Raw genomic sequence first — 22751 nt, 5'->3', positions numbered from 1 at the left:
AACTTTCCCCTTTTTGTCTTTGTCTGTAGCAGTGTACAGGCTCTTGCTGATTTCTCTGATGAGAAAATTGAATCAGGTTGTTTTTCTCTTTTTCCTCCTTTTGTCATTACAGTCACAAACATTTTTCTTCCTTTTTTTTTTTTTTTAACCCTTATAACCCAGAAGTCTAATTTCATCTCTTCATCTTTATTTTCCCTTCTCATTTCCTTCCTCATACTCCCAAAACCTTTCACCATTCTCTCTTCAGCAGGTCTCACAGCTCAATGCTTTATTCCTTCAATCTGTAAGCATTTCTCCTTGTCTGTGTTTGCCTCTCTGGAGACCTTGCTCCCTTACCTCTCTAGGCTTGCTCAATATCCTTTCTCCACCTCCTCTGTCCTGTGCACCCAACCTTACATCCCACAGAAATAGCTCTCAAAAAATCTTTCCGTGTTTCTTCTTGGACAAAACCTGGTGGCAGAATGCCACCCTCAGCCTCTTGAACCATCAGCCACTTTTGACATCATTGCTTACTTTTTGAATTCTGTTTTTCTGGGCATCTGTGACTCAGTTCTGTATCGATGCTGCCCTTGTTGACTGAAGGCCCCTCACCATCATCCCCACCTTCCAGTTCTGTGTTGGCTTTGCAGATATTAATCCTTAGTCTCTTTCTTTTCTGCTCCCATAGTCTTCTCTAGGCAACCTTGTCTGCATATACAAACTCAATCACCATTGCTATGACAATGACTCACAAGTCTACTCCAAATTTATTTTCTTTTGTCCAAAAGTAAAATTTCAGGCAGTGCCTTTGACATTTACTCATGCATGGTGAGCCATCATCTTAAGCTGACCATGAATTTCTAATTTTCACTCCACAAAATCCTGCTTGCCTCATCTTAGTTCTGTCATGACCTGCAGCCCACACTTACTGTTACTAAAACTTCTAATGTGAATGATTTCTTCAACTTGTTCTAATTCCTCTAATTTATTGCATACAGAATGTGTCTATGTCTTTCTGAGTTTTACTTATAACAAACAGAAAAGATGTTGAATTTTCTGACCCTCTACTAAACTAAAACTCTTACAGAGGATTGGAACTGCTTGCCTATTATCTGTGGAAACATCCCCTTTTCTGGACAAATTGGATCACATGCCTGTGTTTTAAAATTGTTCTGTAAATGTAATTTCCCTAACTTATTAGTGTGACCAAGTCAGAACTGTCTTGGCTTCATTCCCCTGGCAGCCCTTTTCTCATGGCAGTTCCTCAGTTTCACTAAACACAAGCTACTCTTCACTTCAGAGGCACTCTTCTGACTCTCACACACCCTACAACTGCAGCCTGGTCTGCTGAAACATTGCTGTCTCTACTCAGGAACGGGTCTTAGGAGCAGTCGAGGAGCCAGAGCCCCTTTACCCTCTCAGGATGGCTGGCTAGAACATACACACCGTCTCCTTTTGAGGGCAAGAGATGTGTTTGCAAAGCTCCTCTTCCCTGGCTGCAGCTGTATTTTGCTTGTTTTGGTTTTGCTTGTGCATTCCCAGGGATGACAACAAGATTTCCTATTTCATCAGGACCAAGCACAGCATCTTCATAACCTCTCTAAAGGGTACTCTGGGGTACCTCATGCGATACAGGTGATAAACAACATGCATTAGAAAAATGGTTTAACTGGCCGTAGGGGAACAGTATGGGACAGTAACCGGCAGTAACTGCTTCAGACTGGGTCTCTGAAACACCCAGACTTTGCTCTGGCCAACTGGTGGGCGAGCTCACCTGGCCTCAGTTGCTCTGCTCTGACTTTGTCACACTGCCTGCAGAAACACAGGATCACCAGGATCAGAGTCAGTCAGTTCCTCCAGCCAGTGAGCATCAGTGGTGCTTTTATTCTGGCAGGCCAGCATCATTCCAGCAACCAGCACCAGGGAAAAACAGGCACACACACAGCCCTCTCCTGCCCATGGCAGCCAGAGCACCTTTCAGACATCCTGCCTCACCTGCTGACACAATCCATCAGTGCCCACTGAAATCAAATGCAGCTAATTGGAAGGCGATGACAGCCCAGGGACTGCTGGATTTGCATGCTAATTCCTCTATTTTGGAGTCACACAGCCAAGCTACAGGTAAAATGAGACTGAGCACTTCATTCCAGATGATTTCCTGTCTTCTCTTCCCCAGCACACATACACACATACACATACACTTTCTCTTGGGCTTTGCTGTCCTGAAGCCAAAAATCAGCTGGAGATTGCATTACATGTGCTTTCCAAAAAGCCAGCCAAGAACTGCAAGGGGCAACATGTTTTTGTCCTCTCGGTGGGACAGGGCTGCAGCCTGCAGCTGTAGATGAGCCTTTAAACGGCACAGCAGCACAGCTTGCGGCTGGGAAGCGGAGCTTTTTCTGCAGGTTGGGTTACAGCTTCCTCCTGCTTTTTATGCCAGAGCCTAGGATGGATTCCTGGCTCTTGTTTCACGCAAAATTGTTGAAGTTTTGCTTCGAGTATCCAACCTCCTCTCCTGTTCTACCACTGGTGTCTGCCCCTGCTCCAAGTCTACCAATTATTTCCTTTAAGTGTCAGCAGCACACCAGACACACAGAGATATAACCTTTCTTCAAGTTGATGCTGTTAAACTATTACTTGAAACTGAAGTCGCAGTTGACAAGTGCTACTTCAGTCACTAATAACTACTTCAGAAGTGCTAGTGGTGTCTTGGCTCTTAATGTTGTGGCTCAGGGCTCAGAGAACGTCTTAACAGGTCATTTAGAGCCATCCATCTGATCCGAAACAAGATCAGTCAATCTCCCCACTGGCTTTGCGCCTTGCTTGCCTCAAGGTCCTCTGTTCATGCCCCCAGAGCTGCAGCAGTGGTGCATCTGGGTGGCTGGAGTGGCCATCCATCTTCTGGAAGGGCTGAATATGGCCCATTTGTGGGATGAGGCTCTCATCTCCTTGCCCTCATCACAATTTCTACTATTTTATTTTATTTTATTTTATTTTATTTTATTTTATTTTATTTTATTTTATTTTATTTTATTTTATTTTATTTTATTTTATTTTATTTTTAAATATTTTTATCTTTTTAAAACAGGCTGAATACTTGAGAAAATCAGGATGCCTGTATGGAAGGAGCAGGACAAGTGTTCATGCACAATTCCCAGCCCTGCAGCAGCAGGTAGGAAATAGTCTTCCTTTTGTTTCACACTCCCCTATTTTCAGGTTCAGCTCCTTCAGTCTAATCAAAACATCTGAGGTATCTCAGAGCCAGAGGCTTCTCTGTTTGGCAGGGGTCACACACATTTCCCTTATATTTTGGCAGGTTTTTGGCACAGTCTTAGGATAAATTGGGAAGAGAGTAATATAAGACAAGGCCAGATCATCTAGGTCACTGAGCCTTATGCCCTGTTACTGCAGACAATCCTATAAGAGATGTTAAATCCAAAACAACTTCCACTTTTCCTTTGCCTCCTGCACATAACAAGCCACAATGTGGTATAACAAACTAGGGCTGGCTTTTCAACAGAAAAAAAGACATGTCAGTTTTTAAGTCTCCTTGACATGACAATGTCTTCATCTAAATCCTGAAGCCATATTTTGGATAGGCCAGCCTTGGTCTAATGTCTTTTAGAAAATGATGCTCATTTAATTCCTGAAATGTGAAATCTAGGTCTCAGGTCAAGAGCAGAGATGTTCTTTAGCTGAAAAATTCAGATCCATCAGAAGCTGTCTGTATGAGTCTGTAACTTTCCAAACTTCGGATTGCACCTCGACTTCTACATCTATATATAGTCTTTTGAAGAGTGGGATCTAAATAAAAATACCCTTGAAGAATGGGGCATTTTTTATGCTTTCACCCCTGCAATTTATTTGAAGACAAAAGACCAGGGCCACAACCTGTCTGCACAGAACAAATAGCCAGACCTCAGCTTAAACTTTATCCCTCCTTTATGCAATATCCAGCCCAAAATTGCTTCTCAGGCAGCAGTTTGATGGGATGTGATGGGAGATTCTCCTAAGACACGGAGGGTGAAGGGACTTGCCACCGTGAGAGACGTGGAAGCACCCCTGCCAGAGCAAGGCTGCTTTGTGGAGTGCTGTACACGCTCCCAGAAACTCAGGTTGGTAAAAGAGCTGTCAGAGACTTGAGTCTATTGAAAAGCATGTGGATTACATCTAAACAATCATAACTGCTATTACTGTCAGTGGCAATATTCCCTTCTTGACACATATGTATTACTACTAACCTTCCAAGCTATTTCCAGATATTAACTTTACAAAACCCACAGAGATGGTTAAGGATTGTGGAGTTGTGCCCATTCCACAGGCAGGTAAAATGTACCAGAGACTAAACTTAGGCTGATCTGGGATAAAATATAGATAAATAAACAAAACAAATTATTGTCCTAATAATCATATGGACAACTTAAATCTAGTCCCAAACAATTAAGATTCACCCTTTTATGACTCCTAGATGACAGACCTCTGGTCAAGCCACATACCCCCTGGTAGTAATAGGCTTAGTTAAATCTCTTGCCAGGCAAATTTCTAACCTTCATAAGTTGTGTTGGTTATTGGCAGAATGTATCTACATCACAGGGAAATTTTTATCCTCAGTGGGGAATACAGCTGGGCGAAAGGAAAGCTCGTGTTCCACCTGTATCTAGCGCTGATCGTGTATGCATATGAGAAGGCAACAGAAAGCCCATTCATAAGGCAGTTGGGTCTTTATATCCTCTCCATGTGTATGAACTTATGGTTGTATGAACAGCCATACCCAGTTATTGAAGTGTTTGATGACCCCAAGTGCTCAAGGCCTTCTTATTCCATCTCATTTCCCATTGAAGTTTTGTACAACCTTTTTACTGGCTTTCAGCCTGCAATAAATACAAATGACTTGCCAATAAAAGCTGGTGTCTCCCTCTGTCAGGAGGACTGTAGCATCATTGTTATTTAAGAGGTGGCAGTTTTGACACAATGCTTATTTAAAATTCGTAAAAGAAAAAAAAAAAATGATGTAATAAATCTGCGTGTTCTTCCTAAGCATCTATTGAAAGTCTGAGTGCTCTTCCCCTTTCCAAAAGCTTCAGCCGTTTAATGTTTCCTAAGTTGTTTTTACATGAATTAGGGCGTTTGAGTGAAGCACTGTCAGTTACAAAACCGCGCTGTTGTCTCCAGCTAATTTTGTTTTAGCAGCTCTTTTAAACTGCTAAATCTAGTTTTTAGTGTATGATGATTTTGTTTTGTGATGGTGTAAAACAGCTGCTACTTTTCTGATGAGTTGCCTGTTTTCCATTTTATGTCTCTGCAAGATGTTGAGTTTCATCATGGCCCAGTCTGACAAGCAGCTGAGAAGAACCTGCAAAAAAACAAAATCACAACAAAAAAACAAAGATCCTCCAGTCCAGGGGTTCAAACATCTATATGCCCAAACTTAGAATGATCAGTCCCTCCTCATTCTTACCCTGAGATTATCTTGGATCTATATTAGGACCATCAAAATAAGGATGAAAAAGTCATATTAGAAGGGAAGCAGATTACTTGCTGTGTTAGGACGTGAGAGGATGTCCAAGTCCCCCAGGCTGTTTCTGGGGTGCTGGTACGGACTTGGACAACTGTGCTGGTTGTGCTGTTGATGTGCATGTTGCTAAAGAAGACACCACAAATCCCTTGCAGCAATTGGTAGGGGACATGGCCAAACGGGCACCTACCAGGCTTTTCTGCACTGGGGTGACAGAAGACAGATGTCCAAGAGGGTGAACTGAATTTGAGCATTTGGTGCTTACTTCACCTGGATTCCCCCCAATACCAGAATGAGAAAGTAGAGCCAGATAATTTTTTACCAGATAATTTTTTACCCATTTACATATTGTTAAACTTTAGCAAAGGCCAGATACAGAAGCCCAATGAGGCTGGCATACAGCAATGAAAGGTGGCCCAGACATTCACTTCTCTTCCCTCCGGCCAGTGCTGCATTTCCTGGGGCATGAGTTTTGTAACATTTCTCTCATACTCCCACCTCTCTGTCCAGGTATGCCAGAAGGATGAAATTATGGCTGGGAGTGGCTTTCCAAACTCCACGTCAGGCTCTTCTGAAATTCTTGGGTACCAAGCTCTTCTCATCAGCAGGACCCAGGATGTAGCCCCTTGTGGCAGTCAGGAGATGGGAGCAAGGACCAGACTGACTGTGAATTAGCTACACCTCAGTAACACTTTGGTCTCCCTTAGGGCAAATTCCTATTACCTTTGTGCAAGGTATCTTGCACTTTATGTTTGCCAGAAGTGCTCATGAGGATGCACATTGCATTCTGTATGTCACCCTTTAGCTACTCACTTTCCCACACAGGCAAACAACCCTTCTTTACTCAGTGGCAGAAGGCTGAACAATTGTCTTTGATCTGTCTTATCCCCTGTATTCTCTGGGCTGGCATTTTTTCCATGTGTACAAAAGCAAGAAAATGATGAAAAGTATAAAAGAAGTGCTCAAGGAACTCCTCAAAGAGATGAAGACTAAGATCTTTTCAATAATAACTCACATCCCATAAATGCATCTTAGATTTGGATAGACAAATTGGAAGCAGCTCGCCTCCCTGATTCTTCCTTCCCTTTGTGCTTACCTCTCCCCAGAACAACACGCAGGCTTTTCCATAAGCTGTGCAGCCCATTGAACAGCAGTGGTCCAAACTATTATGGAGATCTTAAACTGCTGAATTGTTACAAGCTAAAATTGATTGCCTACTGAGCCTGTGAACTGAAGTGCTAGAAAGTGCACAGAGAAAGATAGGGAAAGGGTGCTAAGGATTTTGCTTCTTTATGCTTCTTTTTTCCACTTTTCTTTTGCACGAAACACCATCATAAGCTTTCCAAGCAATCTTGCCTTAATGAGTTCTACATCTCCCTCTCTCAATAATCATTGGACAGTTTCTCCTGGTATTTCCAAAAAAAAAGGTATTCTCAGTTTGTCTTCTAATTTTCTTGTTGCTGTGTCATTGCTGAAGAACTGCACAAGTGCTTCAAAGTCAAATCCAGAGGGAAAATTGATGACGTGGATAGTATGACATTTAATCCACCCTCAAGCTAAAAAGCCTTTTTAGCTTTCTAAATCTAAAAATCCTTTCTTAGCCCGTTTCACTCTATTCTGCATTGGTTTTATTAGCACCCTCATCACCAGAGCATCTGAACACCTTCAAGTAGTACATTAAGCAACGTGACTAACATCTGTCACGTATAGTTTTCTCGTTCTCTCTCAGCATCCTTAAAATGAATTTAGTTCTTGTGCTGGATCAATAGTACTGGAGACAGACGGTCTCTCTATAGCCCTGGCACAGGCACAGCATGCATGAGACCCCTGGATGGATCCCCCCAGACCTGTTGCCCCTCTGCCATCACCCTCATTTTGGGTACAAATTTGGACCAAGTTTTGTCACAGCAGGACAGAGAAGTACGAGCTGTTCTGGGAGGTCAGACAAGGTTATCCATGGTAAATTTCTGCCACTTGGAGCCTTCAACAGAGACAGTGGTTTCAGGTACTTGAACTCAGGTCAATACAGGTCCCATGCTGAGTAGGGCTGGCAGAACTATCCGATGGAGCCAGCACCAGGAGCAGGATCCAGGCATCCTGAGGCACTGTAATTTCAAGCAATATGTTTTCTTAATGGGCCAAGTACACTTTGCCTAATTTTGCTTTGAGTGCATGGGACTGTTATTGCTCAGTGGCCTCACACAGGTGTTTAAGCAGTTCTGTGGTTTGATTTCTCAATAGCAGCATAAGGTTTTATTGGCTGTTACCTAAAGAGTAACTTCAGAGTAAACGAGCATTCACATACAGTTGTGATGGATGCACATGGAACTATGGCAGAAATCTCATGAGCTAGTGACCTCTTTATCGTGGTCTGAGTATTTTGGGTAAGAGTGTAAAGTAACTGAAAAAGGAACTTCTTTTTGTATAGTAAGAAGAATTAGGAGAATTTATGCTTCCCCAGAAAACTGTTGGCTTCTCAGTTCTGATAATATGAACTTACTGAGGAAAATTCAATAAGTAAATAAAATTCTGACATTTGTGAGGATACTGCAGTAAGGGATATGTTTTGGCTTATGAATATGTGTTACATGGCTGACTAGGGGACTCTGGTCTCTGTGTGATAACCTAAATTATATAGATTTTGAAGCATAAGAGAAGTATAATCCAGTGCACAACTTCTCCTTGTTCTAGTTCCACAGTAGGTCAAAAACCACTCACCAGCTTGTACCTTCCTATCCGTAAAAACAAACCCAGGTACCTGGCTGGTTGGAAACCCAGCACCCTCCAGCAGAAATCAATCACGTCATGTTCTGGAGCCTTTCTCTGGACAAAGCCCCAGACTGTGCTACAGAGTTAGCAGTAATGGAAACATCAGATATCCGATCAAGAAAGACAAATACATCTATTTCAGAATACATAATCTTACCACATATGTGAAGTAGTTTTACCATTAGCAAGTTGTCAAGCATTATTGAATGGAATTAACCTCTTTATTTCTGTGCAGGATCAATTCTGTTCCCCCTCCCTCTCCCTTTCCCAGTACAACGAGCTTTTATACGGTACACATTGCAACGCCTGGGGCAGATGACACTTGCCAAAGGGCTTGATGATCAATTCTAATACAAATCTGACATGAAAAGGCTTGGGAGAATCTGGATCAGATGATCAATGGGAGACAGAAATCCACATTTAATGCTGTGATGCTCCTAAATGCCTGTGCCTATCTCAAAAACACTAAGATCCAAAAGAAATCATGATCCACAAAGACAACGTATGGACCAGTACATGGAAAGCAGCAGGAGGATGGCATTTCACATGCCCTTTCTGAACTGAATATCATGGAAGTGTTAGGAGTAGGATTGACAGCCCTTCAGAATTAAGTATGAAATTAATCATAAAAATATAGACCAGAGAAATGCTAGTGGTCTCTTGTCCACCAACTCTGTGCTACAGAGTCCATGGGCAGAAATGACCCCAGGATTTTTATTCAGTAAAAATCTCTGTTAGATTCACATCTCTTATTCAAAGATGAAAGAGAGACCTATTACCAGTCCCAGACCTTGGAGCCATGCCTTCATTTACCTCCAGTTGTCTTTGCTCCTCTCTCTTTTTCTTTCCAAGCCTGGCTGTGTTTGAGTATTCATGAATGCTCTTTATTATTTCTCCCCTCACAGTTGCTTTTTTCTTCCCACACCTGCCAACATTAGCTCCTTCCTTTGAATCACGCTGCCATACAGTCTAATGCATGTGATCTCCATGCCAAGATGTTATTTAATTTCCCAACAAAGTTCTTTTGGTGTGGAATGAGCCGAGCAGTAAGAGCACAGGAGGGGAGGCATAGACAGGGGTGGCAAGGGGAACGAGAAGGAAGAAGGACTCAAACTTATGTTGCCTCTGGCTTCGACAATCAGAGTTGTTTCAGCAAGAGGCTGGGGAGCAGCGTGGGTGGGGTGGAAGTGGCAGCAGGGGGTTCATAGACAGCAGGTTGCTGAATCAGGAACCCTGACACTTGTGAAGTACTCTGTCAGGAACATTAAGTATCCAAAAGTGATAAAGCTTCAATTTGCTAGTCCATTAGACTAATTACTGCAATAATTAAGTAACTACTTGATTAGAACTAATGGGTACCTAATTATCCAGGAGAAAAGTATCAGGTGGCAATTATCAGGTGGCAATTAATAGACTGGAGTTAATGTCTTAGCACTGTCTTTGTATGAATTCATAAGCAAGGTAAAGAAAACAAACAATAACTTATTAATATTTATTGGTGCCACAGTGTTTTTCAGCTTGTTTCATTTACACAGAACCAATTAGTGAAAAGACAGTTAGTGTTGCAAAGACGTAAAGTGACTGCAGCAGGAGTTTGATTTTAAAGGAACAGGATCACATTAGCACTTATAAGCAAAGACAAATGGGTATCAGCCAGGGACTTGGTACTGGTGCTACTAATTCATCAACAGAAGAAATCAGAGTAATTGAACTAAGTATTAATAATGAAACACACAGGAAGGCAGCTCCTGTCTTAATGGGGTTCACTTTAGTTTTGGTCCCTCCCTGAGTCTTCATCAGCATTTTCTGCAGTGCTTGGGAATTGGAGAGAGTACCTTCGTGAACGAAGGGGAGCGTCCCGTGGGCATGGGTGGGAGACGCTGCAATAAAATCTTCCAGATCAATGCTGCAAACTCTTTAAGGCAGACAGCTTTCCTAGGCAGCTAATGCCTGGTTGCAAAGCTGCTACAAATACAGTTTCCATGTGAAGGTGGTAGAACAGAATTCTTGCCTATATACTATGTTTACCTGTGGAAAGAAACCATAATGAAAACCATAATGAAACCATCTCCATTCCTGGTAATTTCTCCTTAGCTTAGCACCCATCCAGAACACCACTGGTAATTAGCACAAGCAAAGTCCAAAAATAAATCTAACACTCAGCTTAGAGTGTTTTGTTGTCGCTGCTGTTTTCCTTTGATGGCCATGCAAAGGGCTAGTTTCTTAGATGACATAAATTGATGCTGTTTCTTGGGTGTCAACACAACTGTAGTGATTTACACAGAACCAAAATATGGGCCTAGCATCTATGTTTCTCACTTTCTTCACCGAATTCCACTGGCTTCAAAATTCAATATAAAAAAAAAGAAAAAAAAGAAAAAAAAAAGAATTCTTTCCTACGTATCTTTATGTCCCTAATCATCATTGCTCCTCCTAAATGTGTTTCAAACGAAAAACCATTCTGCATGCCAGTTATCTCCTAGTCTCTCTATAATAGAGCTCATATTAGCAATAATTACTCTCATGAGTAAGAGTTTTTACAATGTGACATGCAATGAGCTGGCGACAGCTTTTAGAACAGAGAATGAAGCCTGGGTTGCCTTATACACTTTTAAATCCTTTAAAATTCAACTGTTAACAAATGAAAGATCAAATTCTCAGATGGATTTATATCACTGTGGTGAGATGTAGCTTTGCTAAGTATATCGCTTTATAGAAGTTGAGGATCTAGCCCCTACGCTAGCTATTTTCCCCCCTCCATCCTTTTCTCTGTGATATAAATAAATGAAAGGTGTCCAAATCATATTTTAGACTGTGTGCAGAGTCACATGCTAAACCATAATGTCTCTATATTCGAACATGCAGAATGATAAATGGAGATAAATCTAAAATTTATAGAACATGAACATTTGCATAAACTGCAATATCCAAACATATAGGCTGTTAAGTAACAATTGTCACAAAGGACATAAAAAATTCAACTTTGTTTCATGAAAAGAACTCAAATTCCTAACATGATTAAGATAATATATCATTTGTTCCTATCTTATTAAAGACGTAATTGTTGTTAGACACAGAAGTGGCATTAACTCTAATCTGGCTTTATATATGTACAAATAGAAGGGGAGGTGAATGTGAAAATTGATGCTTTTGGTGATCCATAGGCATTTTATTAATGTTTGAATAATAACTGCCTGGAGGGCCTGTTATAAATTAAAGGGATGAATTGAGATATAAATTTTTATGAGGACTAGTTATACATTTCCATTATGTGTTTAAAAATGAAGGAATTACTGTGAACACAGCAGAACTCACATTTATTTGAGGTGATTTGGATGGGAGGGAAGGTGCAGTGAAGGAAGCTTCATGCTGGCTGTAAGAAAGATGTATCTGTTCCTCTGAAAAGATATATCATATGTCATGCATGAACTCAGTTCTACAGGAGACTTTTCTCTGCAGCTGATTTCGCATGATTATTTATTTGACAACAGCAAGTGATGATATAGCAGTGAGTTTTAAGCCACTTAGAGAGGAATTCTTATTCTTAAATCATAGAGGAGTTCCCAAACCCCAACCATTGTCAAACCAGAGTTAATCTATGAGAGGAATCCAGTAATCCCTTTGGCATTTATTTCTCATTATTCCTCCTGTCTGGATATACACATCTTCATTTGTAGTGCATCTATGGGACCAGCAGTGTATCTCAGAGCTGCCTCCTGCCCTTTGTTGTGGCTGTGTGTGGGAGCTCAGCTCTCATTGCTGAGCAAGCACTGTACCTCCTTTGTTATCCTCCAGTGCAGATGTCCTGCAAGATCCTCAGATAGTCCCATCAAAGTGCTTTTGCTGTGACACTGTGGGGTGACCATAACCCAGTATCTTCACTGAGGCAAGCATTTTGGCCTGAGAACATGCCTGTTCATAATGGAGAGGGTGTATTACCCCAGTATTAGGCATCCACTTAATATTCCGGGGACCTGTTTTCTACCTGCTGGTTTATTGCAATTGACCTCCAAGAGCAAAGCCCATTAGATCAAATTCTCCAGATTATTTTGGATTTAACCCTTGTTTAAAGTCTTGATTTCTCTTGATTTCAATAGGTTCCAGCAAACTGATACCCTGGAAGTCTCAAGCTGTTTCCTCTGTGCCCCAGTTCTCTGGTTGTAAAATGGGGAGACTCACGGGAGTGGTTTGAAAAGACAGAATGTCCTCATAGTTCTCATTAAGGTTCCTAGTTTTAGCAGCCCTTTGAGTCTGGACCAGCACCACAAGTAGCTCGCTCTATGACAATAGACCTCACTCTGTGATAGTAAGAGGAATGATCCACATTTTTCCTTCACTGATGCAGATGGATCAGCTTTCCAGGACCTTATTTCTTCTTCTTTCAGCTGAGGGACCCAATTTGTGACCCTCCTAATTTTACTCAGATCAGGTTCCCGGTGTCCATTTCCTTCAAGAATAACACTATGTTTGTGGCTATCATCTATGTGGTACTCACATAATGAAGGTTCTCTCTCATAATGTCATACAACTGACCTGACTGCCTGGGAGCTGATCTTGAAAATATCTTCTGACTAGCACCAAAGCAGTGAAAACTGTTCTCTAGTCAATAAAAACATTTTCTAAATGTATTTCAGTGCTGGACAAGTGACTAATTAAGCAAAAGAATCGCACTGTCTGTTTTCCAAAACTATATTTTTGTCTGTGTGTGTGTTATTCAAAGGACAGATTCACAAGAATTTCTTCAGGGAAGGTGCAGGGGAATGTTATAGAGAGTAAGCTCTATGACAGAATTAGCAAATGTATTAAGTACAGTGCCAATCTGGTATAGCAGAAATGACTAAATACCCATCAGGGCCTGTCACTCGTCAAGAAGTGAAATCTTAGACCCATTTAAGTCAATGACAAATGTTCACAGAATCTGGCTGCAAGTTAATAAATGTTTGGAGCCTGTATAACTCAAACTCTGATATTTGTCAAATTAATTATTTGATTGATCTTATTGTCTGTCAAAAAATTCTTTGTGGAGTTAGAAAGCTTTGTGTTTTACTATCTATAATCTTGATGAAGAAAATGTCATACAAGTATAGGGATATATCATTGTATGTTTATGTTGGGTAACAGACGATTATTATACATAACATAAAATCATATAGCTAAATATGGAATTGTAAAATGCTCAAAATGGACCACAGCTAAGGTTATATCTTCTGCCTCCTTTGAGTGGTTTCTTGGTATGGGAATTTCTTTTATCATATTCTTTTAATTAGGCTACATATACGTAAAATGAAAGAAAATAACTCCACACGTACACCAATTCCTTCAGCTTACCCTTGCCTGTAACACAAAACAGAGGATTTCAAGACTATATACATCAGGTGTTTTCAGCAAAGTAGCAGCAGCAGCAGCAAATCATAGACATTTGTCATTCCTTGGAGCTGTCTGACAGTTCTGACAATTCATTAGGCTGGGCTGAAAAGAGGTTTAGAAAGCAAAGGAAGGATCACAGGTAGTGGAGTTGCTTTTGCATGATCCAGTAATAGCTGATTTGTATCATTTTTGGTGATGGATACACTGTTCAGATTAAACTCAGCTGAATTTTTCCCCTTTATTCTTCTCTTTTTCTCCTTCACTAGGAGCTTCTGGGCACTTTAGTCTAGATTTAGACCTCGATTTATCCCAAGAAGTAGATGCCAAGGAAATTCTTCCTGGTAAATACTGATATTTGTGGCTTATGAGAGCTATGGAGAAGTGAAGTGAGTTTTGCTATTCTGTTCCTACCTAGCAAAGCTTTTCTTTTTTGTCACATTTGAGTTATATTCTTTTGTATGGCTATATCGTGACATGTGCCATTCTTCAAAGTCAGAGTCATTCCCACCTGAATGTATGCAAACCAAACCTGCATCTTTGTTCAGTGATAAATGCTTCCATTATTCTGCTCTTTCCACTTACTGATTTGCTTCTGAGACCCGTATACAAGCAAATTTTTTTTTTTTTTTTTTTACTTGAAGGCAAATCTTTTGCAATAATGCTGAATCTGCAGAATAGACCACCTGGAAAATATTTGATCTTCTACTGGAAAACATTTCCCTTTTGCAGGCTGGTGGACTGTCTCAAATCATGCCACAATGTAAAATGCTTGGGTCAAATTCTGCGCAGATGAGGCAATGCTGTCTGGCCAGATTATCCCTGGGGTCAGGAGATGATGGTCTCGGGGATCAGTGCTATCATGGAGCCCACTTTGTCCTGTAGAGGATGAATAGCTTTCCATCTTCATTCTGTCTATTTTATAGCTGCCACAGAAGAAGCAGTCTGAGAGTCTGAGATTGATCCTGACCCAGTATTGTTATAGGTAGGTCCAACAAGAGCAATGTTTGCTCTTGATGACTGTTGGAACATACTCATTTAAAAAACTCTAACATACACGTAAAGGAAGGCCTTATAGAACTTTTTTTTTTTTTTATATATGTGAATTTTCCCAGAATCTTAAAACCTTCATTAAAATTCTAACTACTTACAAGTTTTACCTGTTAAAAATTTATTTATTTATTTGTTTGTTTGTTTGTTTGTTTGTTTATTTTTTCCCTGAGGTTCAAAATGCCAGCTGTACTACCTGGACATCCATCTGAGATGCAACTCCTTCTCCAAGCAGAATTTCCTACGTGTCTCAAGCCAAAGGCTTTGCAGCTTTCAGCCACTGAGAACTCAGAGACAGCTTTTTAGCTGGACAATCCCAGAACTAACCACAAATTATGTTGGTGTTCTGCTTCTTCCAGTTTGTCTTGATGGGCCTGAAGTCAGCTTCTTTCTTGTGGAAATAAAGGTATTTCTGACCCTGTCATCCTACACAGAGGACTAGGCAGTATAAAGCAATTCACAGTGACACTTGTGGATGCTGGCTTGTGTGTCGTGTTGTCTGATGTGCCTCCTTATTTGCTTGTAGGTTGTGTGATTTTTGCAGTTGTTTGTGAGCGGCAGGCTGCACTTGCTGGTTTGTTATTCTGGAGTTGTGCATGTGGGTTGAACTGTTGGCATTAATTAGTTTTAATAATGAGTCATATACTGAATTACAGGATCCTACCCATGGATAGAAGAACAAACAAAGAAGCAAATAGCCCTCCTCTCCCACCCCCAACATAAGTCATATTTTGTCTCCTCTGACCTCAACTGGCCCCTTAAATTTCGTATCAAACATTAGAAAGAAAGAGGTCAAAGTGAGAGCCCTGTTAAAAAAAACAAACACAACCAGCCCAGATATGAACTATGGGAACTTGTCATCTTATCATCCTAATTGAAGTCGTTCTGCAATGTATGACAGTCCATCATATATTCTGCCAGTCAGTGTGTCATACACAATGTGTAACGAGAGAGCTCATAAACCCAGAGGGGAAGCCCCTTCTTTTTTATTACTTTATTTGATCATTTTCATAAAAATTCCCTTTGCTCAGTACAGAGGGATGTGTTTATTAGCCCCATTAAAGCTTTGTCCATTCATTTGACACTGATTTACACAGCTTTACCCACAAAAAAAAAATCCCATTATTTCTAGTCTGGAGAGGTGTCTTTTTTTATTGTGTGATGAAAAATAAGTATTTAATCCCACAGGTGAAGGCAAAGAAAGGGGAGGTTGTTGTCAGAAGCTCAGATGTAAACAAAAGGATTCTTTAGGTATAATTGACTCGGAGAAAGAAAACATTTCCAGTAAACATAGAAAAATAAATAAATAAAGATGCTCTTCCCAAGGAGCGCGCATTGAACCAGGCTCAGCTGAACTTTTTTTTTTTTTCCCCTGTGTGCCTTCATTAAAAACAGCAAAATTTGGCAAAATTTCCCTCTGTGTTCTACTCATGAATGTTTCTAGAAAATATCAGCTTTCATACGCAAATATTCTTGAAGTGAAATTGGTGGCTTCCTTTGAACACAGCTAGTGCCTCAAATCCCATCTGCTTTTCCTACAACACGCCCACTCATTATCTAGCTTATTTGGCTTTATTTTATTTTTTTTTAAATGAACACAAATTAAGCTATTTAATCAAATATGTACATGATTACATGGCATTTTTGCATAAGAGTTATACACCCACGGAAATCATTAATCACAGATAACAACACTGTGTTAAAATTAGACATTTTGCTTTCTTTCTTTTTGTGTGTGTGTGTGTGCTTTTTAACATAATATCCTGCGTAGCTCTAATTTCACCTCTACTCTCATTTGAATAAAGCAGGATTGTTTTACATCAAATTATTCATTTGTCTGTAGCTCTGATAATTGGTATTTATGTTTAGGCTTGATCTCAGAGGAATAATAATACAGGACTTGAAAATAAAATTGGAATGGATCAAGTCTTTTTTGTTTCTTTCCCCTTTTGCTTGCACAGAATGTCACCATGAATGTCCATGGGCAAACTGGATAAGAAGGAGTGTCACAATGCAGGACAACCTAGGAGATGACAGGTATTTCCAGGCATAGCAATGATGAGATCAAATTCCCCTCAACCTGCCTTGTTTGCTGATCTTTTAATCAGATTCAACTTCACTGCAGCTATAGCACAAGGTTCCCTGACAATGTATGACAGCATGTGACAGAAAAATATTTTGATTTTTTTTCTTTTGACCATTTGATGCTATTTCAGATATATCTGAAGCCCCAGCAGCACCTGTTAAATCTGCTGAACTATTTTAGTGGTGGTTTTTAAAAGTGCATAAATGAACCACAGGGTTTGGGACTTGTGTTCATATGCGTGTAGTGGAATCCAAACAGGAAAGCTGGGAAATGATCTAAACCCTTTGAGGTTAACGTGCCATGAAAGAGCATCAACGACTGAAGAGGACATTATTAAAAAGCAGCCAACCTAGCTCAAAAAGAACCACTGTGTGAAGCAAGAGCCTGCAGAACAACACCCAGGGCTGTTTGTGATCCCACAGGGATGTGTATTTCATCCCCTGTCTTCATCTCTCCAAATTTCCTCTGAACTGCTTCTGAGCCACATTCTTGAAAAAGAAAAACACCAGCAACTACTGAATGCTTCTTATCAACCTTTTCCCTGCAATCTGTTTCATATTCCTCTCACACCCGTGTTCTCACAGTGTCTTGGGGAAATGCTCGGATCAAAGATAAGAGAGAACAAGGAAAGGAATGAAGCAAGAGACAAACAACAAAACAAAAACCACCCCCCAAACTTTTTTGACTAAACTCCTCTGCGAGTCATATGCATGATTACAGCAAAGTTAAAACTGCCTTCTTCTTCGCCAGTACTTAATTCCTGCTTTTAAAATCAGGCTCCCTTTGATCTTGAGGATTGAAATGATCTGGAAATGAAACAGCCATTGCTTTGCAGAAAATCTGGATAGGGTCCCAGACATGGCTTTTACCTGGAAAGCTTCCAAAATAGGATGAAATCTCTCTAGTTTCAGAACAAATTGCAAGATTTTTTCTCTATGTCTAGTCCAACTGTGGAACTCCAGCCCTGATGTCTGCTAGTTCCCAAAGTGCAGATGCAATAACCTCTAAGGTGAACTGTGAGAGTTATTCCTCCATTTTCTACCCTCTGCCTCTCCTCTGAGGATCAAGGGCTGGGAGAATTTTATTAAAGCAAAGGCTTAAATTTCTGGGCAAATTTAAGCTGAGGAGACAGTTGGCTATAACCCGGGCTAGGTCCAGCCGCATGAGGGTTGGAAAGGACAAAGGACCAGGAGCATTTGTAACATCTGGATCTTGTTGCATGCACAGAAATATCTGCCTGGCTTTGTATGACCTGGTCTCACAGCCAAAAGGGCTGAGAAATGTGGTTAAGAGACACTGAAGCTGGCTTTGCCCTAGCAAATAAGTCCCACCGAGAAAGCAAGCACATCAATATTTCTTTGAGTGTGTTTCTTTTAGTTAATATATATCCATATGTTGCATGAATATTTCTTTTATTGGGGATTGTAAGTCCATCTGGTACTTGTTGGGAAGGCTTGAGCTGGCAGATCCCTACCCCATGCTGTTACACAGAGATCCTGACTGCTCTTACGAGGACGGATACGTTGTTGGGTAGAGACGACTACTTCTCAGCTATCTTTTCAGCTAGAAGAATTTCCAAAGAAACACGGACAACCGGGTTACATACAATCAATAAGTTCCCATAGTACCATTTTTTTTAATGTTACAAAATGTGTGAGGGCTCCATCTCTGAAGGACAGCAGTCCATGGAGAGAAACCCTTCTCTTTTTGTGTGCACTGCCCAGTGCACCAACCCTGACCTAGGAAGCATAAAGGAGAAAGGGCCTGAATATGCCTGAACGTCAATACTAAGTGGAAAATGTGCTGAAATATCAGAGTTTGCCAAGACAATGAGAATCACTTTCCCTTGCATGTGTTATTAAGGAGCTGGGGAATAATTATCTGCTTTAATATAAGCTTTTTCCTTCTGCATGATTAACTTCACTGATATCAACAGAGAGTGTGATGACTCTGAAATGACAGCTCCTGGTAGCACGTTCTGGGATTAGCAAAAACAGGTTGTCACTTTACCCCAGTGAAGAACAGTCAGTCCTGTTGTGCGGAGTGCAGGACAGAAGAGCCGGGTTTGGCAGCAGGCATTTGACAGCCAAAGTGTGCAGCGGGTCCAGCCTCCTGCCGGGTGGCTCTCAGCTTGGGCACGCAGGGCTGGAGACTCGGTTCTTCTCATGCAGGGCCATGTTGTGGTGGTTTTGCAGCTTTCAGACCCAAATCACCTGGTCACCCTCATGATAATTTATGATTTACCACCTCAGATCTACATTAGCCTGGAGATCTCTGAGATGCCTTACCCTGAAGTACTGGCTCTCCTGGTTTCACCACTTTTTACAGCAATGCACAATAGACACAGCTAAGACTAAAATATTATATACTTTAAAATGGCTTCTGATGGTAGCCCTATCTCTGACCACTCAAGGTGCAAAGCAAGAGCACATACGTCAGCTTAAGGAAGGGTTGGATGGAGAGGCAAGACAAAGACACAAAAGAGTAAATCAGAGTAATGGTATGAACCAACCAACCAATCTTTTTATTCTTACTAAAGTTGTCAAAAAATCTGTCATATGCTTCTGTGGAAATTAATCAATACATAGAAAACTGCATAGCAACTACGGGGACAACAGGAACGTGCCTATAAATTAAAAGAAGCTACTGTGAGTATGCAGAGCTATCTGAGGGAAGCACTGGGGCAGGGTAGCAGGGCTCAGTGGAGCTAGGACAGGGTCCATATAAATGGATCCTTCACTGAAGTCCGTATTTTGTCAATGTCAAGAAACATAGGAGCTGAAAAACAAAGCAAACTCTGCCTGGAACCAAAATAAAAAAATTAGTCCAGCATCATGTTCCTCTGGAAACGTCATAATCCTTTTAAAAAGATGACAAAATGTCTGTATGTTTTTAAAGAAACATCACAGGTGAAAGGACTCATTCTCAAAATCCATGAAGTATACGGTGATGAGTTATTGAGGACTGGGGGTGGGGGAGAAGAGAAGGGAGGGGCGGACGTGTTTTTGTAATTCTGTAGGCATCTCAGTCCTCTGGTGAAATGATGTATGGGGCAATCGTCTGGTAGGGGCTGATGGGATGTAAATGAAACTAATTAAGGAAATGTCAAACATAATTAATAAAACAGGTTTAAGTTGCAAAAGCACTGTCAGCTGAATGAATGGGGAAGAATGCTGCATTCCTATTGTTGTGGGGCTTGCTTGCTTATTTATATATTTATTTACTTATTCCTTGCTTGCCCCTTTGGCGTCCCACCAGTTTTGCAGTTGCACCATTCAATTAGATCTCAGAAAGCTCTTGGTAGACGCTTGCATTTCCACCTTGCCCCCCTTCTGAGCTGGGGTCCCATAGAATAGGAGGAATATAAATTTGCCCTGTCGGCTTGCAGCCTGGGAAGAAGAAGAAAAAAATTAATTGCTAACTCCTCATCTTCCCCAAGTACTACAGGACATTAACATAACCAATTTGCTTGAACTCCTCACTGGCTGCTTAATAGAGCATCTGACCAGCTGATAAGACCTGGGTGCTGCTGCCTATGATACCTTGTTATTAGCATTTTCATAATATTTAAATATTACAGCCCCATGATTCACTAGCCTCCATTCATTATTGATAAGTACTAAAATAAATAAAAAGGGTTTATAAATAGCAAAGGGGGGTGAGCGACCTATAATTATGGCAAGCAAATTAGGGTGCATGGTAGAGTCAGTTACATTTGCCTAGGAGTAATGATGCTCAAGAACTTTTTCTCCCCAGGGACCAGAAAAATAATGGATCCCTGGCAGCTGCAGATGGGCTAGGAAAGGCTGTCACCCAGGACACTGTTTATATAAGTTAGGCAGAGCATATGGCTCTGCGTCCTGCCTGTAGCCTCCTCCAGATATTGCAGTTTCAATTAAAAAAAAATAAATACATAAACAAAAATAACTCTACGCTGGACGGTGATCATGGGGAAAAGAGATGAAGAGGAGAAAGTTGTGGGGAGAGAAAAGCAAACAACCTCAGTGAGTCCACCCAAAAGTTTCTGATGAGGGCACTCGCAGCAGCTCAGTGATCCAGTAGGGGTGATACCCATAAAAATAGAGGCTATTCAGCTGAACCATTGAAGACAGAAAGACAAAATGCTGTTTCTGCTAAAGCAAAACCTTTTCCATGTTCCAGTCTAAGACAGACATATTTATATAACAAAGATTTGAGCCTGAGATGATAAAAACATGGCCCCAGTTGCAAGTAAGAGCTACTAGAAATAACCACTGGATACTTTATAATTTAGTCCCTGTGGTTTTATTTCCATTAATCCAATCAAGGGCCTTTTTTCTTTACTAATGAAACTGGAATGAAACACAAAAGGGAGGCTGATCTGTTAGCAGGTGACTGTTCCTTATAAGTTATTCATTAAAAACACCCCAATGCTCTGGTGCTGAAGGAGGCCGTACCTACTTCTGTATAAATTAAACATAAGTGACTTGGTTACAAGAAAAAAAAAAAAAAGTTATTTCTCTTAACTTCAAACCATTATACTGCACTTAGAGGAAATTACACCCTTGCAGACGATTGAAGACTAACCCGTACATACCAGCTGCCCCCATTGTTTTCTATTCCAAGTACCTCTAAATATCTACTGTGGGCATGAATATTACCAATATTTTGCAGTCAATGTACTTTAGGTAAGTTAGGAATGGGTCTTGGTTTGGCATTTCTTGTGAATGTTAGAGTAGGCTCAGAAACAGCAGGGAAGAACTTTGGCAGAAAAAAAAAAAAAGTACAGTTGGGAGGACTTCCCCATTTTGATTTGTTTCTTAATTAAATTCAATTACATTCCTAGTGAAATTCCTTTTGTCTTCTTATTCTTGTTTTTCAATCCATTCATTGGAAACTTTGAAGAATGTGCCACCGGTATTTCTTGGAAAAACAACAACAACATTATCTGAAAATGTTAACTTGTCCACAGATTTCACAGTTCATTTTTGACTTTCCACTGCTGTTTTCAGTTTCTTCTGGAAGTCTTCTCTGGACTGCATTCTTATTGCAATGTAAAATTCTTGAAAATTTTTCTGCACCTTATCCAAAAAAAAAAAAAAAGACTGAGAAGAGAAGGGAGGGTATTTGTAAGAGCAATCTTCCAGTTTGCCATCCTCAACAGCCCATGCCTGGAGCCTTGTCCAGTTTGATATATCCAAGAAAAAGTCGTATCTCACACCTATTCATCCTTACACTTTGAAGGTTTACCAAGTAGACAAAAGCTCGGCAATGAACCCTAGTTCTGCAGCAAGCAGAAAGAGAAGCTTTCTCCCCAGAACATTCCCAGTCCTGTGAAAGTTCAAGCTTGGGTCTAAGCTGTCCATCTTCAACACAAGCATCCATCTTACAAAAGGATCCTTAGGCATCGTGTAGATTCTGTTTTGCCTTAAAACTCATGTTAACATCATTGCGAAGAAATACAAATCCAAACTGACACAGACTTGCTTGTCTCTGCCTTTGTGTTTAAACACAGATGGTTGCTTTTGTTGTGCCGCCGCATTTCAGCCAATATAAGCAGCAAAGTACTTATCTGGAATATGTATCTCTTTTCTCCAAACCCTCACAGTTTTTTGTAGGTGAAATATCATTCTTAAGAATAAATACAGCGTTTTCATGCATCTTGATCTAATCCATTAGTCCTTATAATTTATTGTTAAGTGCTTCAACATAGGAACCATGACAGCTTTAAGTAAAGCATATAAGCAGGCATCTGCTTTGTATAAATTATAGGAACCTTGGTTGCACAAGTTTTCAGAGACAAAGGTCTGTTACAAACATCTGTAGCTCTGATCTTTGTAGTGATTTTTTTCACTGTAAGAGGCTTTGGATCTTGGAAACAGAAACAGAGCAAATCTATGAACTACCTGCAGACTTGTTATTTACATTTGTATTTGGTATTGTGCTAATGGCTCCAAGGAAGGAGGAATGTGATTGACATGGGGGTTGGGAGATGGAAAACACTTTATT

General features: G+C 40.6%; 1 long non-coding RNA gene across 1 annotated transcript; it reads left to right on the top strand.

Moving 5' to 3' along the window:
• The first annotated feature begins 1924 nt into the window (after nucleotides 1-1924).
• On the top strand, nucleotides 1925-22402 carry LOC136791689 (uncharacterized). The gene is made up of 4 exons (XR_010834200.1): nucleotides 1925-2100; nucleotides 3068-3151; nucleotides 14851-15083; nucleotides 16639-22402. It is a non-coding gene; the product is annotated as an uncharacterized lncRNA (long non-coding RNA).
• The last annotated feature ends 349 nt before the right edge of the window (nucleotides 22403-22751 follow it).

Source organism: Anser cygnoides, chromosome 11 (genome assembly GCF_040182565.1).
Source record: "Anser cygnoides isolate HZ-2024a breed goose chromosome 11, Taihu_goose_T2T_genome, whole genome shotgun sequence".
In the NCBI taxonomy this organism is placed as follows: Eukaryota; Metazoa; Chordata; class Aves; order Anseriformes; family Anatidae; genus Anser; species Anser cygnoides.
The sequence above is the reverse complement of the archived record's forward strand: the minus strand, read 5'-3'. Positions and strand labels throughout refer to the sequence as shown.